Raw genomic sequence first — 4,025 nt, forward strand, 5'->3', positions numbered from 1 at the left:
TAGTGGTTCTTCAGTAGATGAAATAGTATTCTCAAATTTCTTATCTTTAAAGTGCCCATATTATGAAAAAATCACTTTTTCTGGGATTTGGGGTGTTATGTTGTGTCTCTGGTGCTTCCACACACATACAAACTCTGAAAAAAATCCATCCATGCTGTTTAGAGTGAGATGCAGTTTCTGAATGTGTCCTGCCTTCAGTCTCTGGGTGAGCTGTTCAAAATCGGCACGGCTTGTGACGTCACAAGCCGAAACAAACAGGCTAACCGCAACCATTAGCTCGTAGCGTTAGCGTTAGCATGCTAACGCTAATGCTAACGCTAGCATGCTACCTCGTCTTCAATAGCAAAGCACTGCTACAACACACACAAGTTCACCATAATCTACGAAAGAACTACTTACATGTGCGCCCTCATTTAGAAGTCTCCCAGCTAATCCTGCCTTGTAACTGACCAAAGTTGTAGAAACAGCCTTTCTTTTACTGTCTATGGAGCTAGCTAGCTGACATGATCTACATCTGAGCTACTGCGCATGTGCAGTGCAATCAAAGATAGTACAGAAGAAGAAGAAGAAAAGAGGTCTCACTCTGTAGCTAAAACAGAGACCAGCTGAAAAGAGGATCTGCAGCAGTGAGAGAGAGCGGTGCAGTACAACAAAAATATGGTGTTTTTTGAAAATTAAACAATGTAAACCTATTCTGGTACAACCTTAAAATACAATTATGAACCTGAAAATGAGCATAATATGGCTGCTTTAACAGAAGCCAACAGTTAACCAGAATATCATAAACCACTTAGAATGTTCTTTGTAACTGTAACTTTTGCTCCTGTTTTAAAAGATAACACTACACCTGTTAATCTCAGCTTCCAGAGACAGGAAGACTGCGCGTCTCTCACACTGTTTACGATTCCAACTTTATCTCCTAAAGTCAAAAAACAAAAGGCTGAAGGAGGCCATAAATTAAAACACTTCTGTCTCCACAAGGTTTTACGATTTCAGCTGTTTCTTCTAAGTTTATTCTTCTCTTTTACTTTAATGGTTTCGGATTTATATCATCAACTGAAATTAACCATATCTTTTCGAAAAGTGTTAACTATTTGAGTAATCACAATATATTTCCTATCTTTTTTAAACACACCCTACCTGTATTTACTTCCAAACTTAAGAAATAGTCAATCGGCTTAACTCAGGAACACCTCTAATCGCTATGATAACATTTTCTTTTTTCTCTTCTGTCAACATAACTCTCATTTATAAATTTGATAAATTTCAGTGAAATAGTTACATAGTCGAGCAGGTGTGAAACCTGACTTTCTGTGCAGCTCAAAGTTGGTTTAAGCCGATTGACTATTTCTTAAGTGTTAATTTGTGTTAAGTGTTGTTCTTGTGGTTGTGTTTGTGTTGTCCGCGGGGGGCTTACCAGTGCCCGATGATACTACAACGTGCGACTTTGACCAAAGCGAGGAAGCACTGTGTGACTTTCAGCTTGACGAGATCGTGCAGCTTCTAGAGCTCGCGACAGACAACTTGCCTGTGGAAAATCAAGGATCCCTGTCCGCGGGGGGCTTACCAGTGCCCGATGATACTACAATGTGCGACTTTGACCAAAGCAAAGATGCACTTATTCTGCTTGACGAGGTCGTGCAGCTTCTCGAGCTCACGACAGACAACTTCCCTGTGGCTAATCAGGGATCCCAGTCCGCGTGGGGCTTACCGGTGCCCGATGATACCACAACGTGTGACTTTGACCAAAGCGAAGATGCACTGTTTCTGCTGGACGAGATCGTGCAGTTTGTCGAGCTCATGATGACCAACTTCCCTGTGGATAATCAAGGATCCCTGTCCGCAGGGGGCTTACCGGTGCCCGATGATACCACAACTTGTGACTTTGACCAAAGCGAGGAAGCACTGTGCGACTTTCAACTTGACAAGATCGTGCAGCTTCTAGAGCTTGCGACAGACAACTTACCTGTGGATAATCAAGGATCCCTGTCCGCAGGGGGCTTACCGGTGCCCGATGATACCACAACTTGTGACTTTGACCAAAGCGAGGAAGCACTGTGCGACATTCAGCTTGACAAAATAACGCAGCTTGACGAGATCGTGACGACCCAAAGCGAAAAAAATGCACTGTTTCTGCTTGACGAAATCATGCAGCTTGACGAGATCGTGACGACCCACTTTCCTGTGGATAATCAAGGATGCCAGCCCGTGTGGGGCTTACCGGTGCACGATATACTACATGTGCAACTTTGACCAAAGCGAAAAAAATGCACTGTTTCTGCTTGACGAAATCATGCAGCTTGACGAGATCGTGACGACCCACTTTCCTGTGGATAATCAAGGATGCCAGCCCGTGTGGGGCTTACCGGTGCACGATAATACTACAATGTGCAACTTTGACCAAAGCGAAAAAAATGCACTGTTTCTGCTTGACGAAATCATGCAGCTTGACGAGATCGTGACGACCCACTTTCCTGTGGATAATCAAGGATGTCAGCCCGTGTGGGGCTTACCGGTGCACGATAATACTACAATGTGCAACTTTGACCTAAGCGAAAAAAATGAACTGTTTCTGCTTGACGAAATTATGCAGCTTGACGAGATTGTGACGATGATGAACAACTTTCCTGCAGACAAGCTAGAATGGTACCGAGACCTGGAGCTTTGTATGAACCACAGAGAGCTTGTTAGAGACCGCACTATGATGTGACAGGTCACATGAATGTTTGGGTCATTGGGGCGATGCGTACCCTAGAACCGAGGATTGATCTTGGGATTTTCACGTGTGTGTAGAGTGACGTTGTAAACACTGTGACATGACTGTGTAAGAGATAAGTCTTTTGTCTGTGTTTTGACCATGCATGCTGTAGTGTGTAAAATTGATAAATAAATGAGAAACAATTAAATTAGAGAACAAACACACTTGTTCAATTGTTTATTATTCCAATCCGATACACACACACACACACACACACACACACACACACACACACACTAACTAACACACTAATTGAAGCATGGTGTTCAATTGATCAACAAGGTCAGAGCAGCCCCAATGCCAGCAAATCCAGCAGCCGTGAGGAGTATGTTTGTGACTCCTGGTCTGGGACCCGAAAGAACTCCACAAAGCCGTTCTGGAAAGAAAAAAAAAATTGAACTCGACTTTAGCTACTCATCAGAGTGACAAGGGTAGAATTGCTCAGATACACTGTAAGTCAACTGACCCAGGAGTCGTTTCTAACCAGCCAGTCCGTGTGGGCAGTCAGCAGGTACAGGGAGATTTCCTCTCCCACTCGCGCCACACAGTCCTCTTTGCCAATCTCATTGAAGCGCTGACACAAAGCAGCACCGAATGCTATCAAGCTGGCAATGCGGACCCAGTTCATGGTCCCATCATTGAACATGTTCATAGCTATCTGGCTGACAAACCCCATGTCATCATTTCTGGTCCAATGCTCCAATACACGTTTGACCAGACCTAAGGGTCCAGATCAGAAACATGTTAAACTCCCTATAAGCAGCCACAACGGTCATTTGTATACATCAATACCCACCATTATATTTACATCTGTATTTCTGCAATAGGCCAGCCACAACTCTTTTCATTGTAGACAGAGCTTTGCTTTCATCCCACGTAGGTTTCACAAGTCCCGTGAAGTCGTCTAGGTACCTTTGTATGAGTTGCCTAGTCTCATTGTCCGGCGAGTCTCGGGATATCGAGGTGATGGCGGGTTCACCTGCCAAGGCTCTGTTTTTACCCTCAATACCATAACCGCTTGCCTCCATTGTGCAAGTAGTGCCTAGCTGCTAGCTCGTTGTCTCACCCAAGGATATGTGTACCCTAGCACTGTCACCTAAGGAGTGATGGTTACTTGCACATCATGGGTCAAGTCACCCTGGGGAGAGGTCTAGAGTACGTAAACACCACAGATCACACCCATTCGTGTAACAAGCCACACAGAAATGAGCAGTGAGTCAGAAGGTAAAAAGCAATGACCTTTATTGAACAGAACGTGACATCAGAA

The 4,025-nt window shown here is 44.2% G+C and overlaps 1 pseudogene; it reads right to left on the minus strand.

Moving 5' to 3' along the window:
- Nucleotides 1–3,024: 3,024 nt before the first annotated feature.
- Nucleotides 3,025–3,737, minus strand: LOC118495620 (annotated as a pseudogene).
- Nucleotides 3,738–4,025: the final 288 nt, after the last annotated feature.

The sequence above is a fragment of the Sander lucioperca genome, chromosome 8 (genome assembly GCF_008315115.2).
Source record: "Sander lucioperca isolate FBNREF2018 chromosome 8, SLUC_FBN_1.2, whole genome shotgun sequence".
Lineage (NCBI taxonomy): Eukaryota > Metazoa > Chordata > Actinopteri > Perciformes > Percidae > Sander > Sander lucioperca.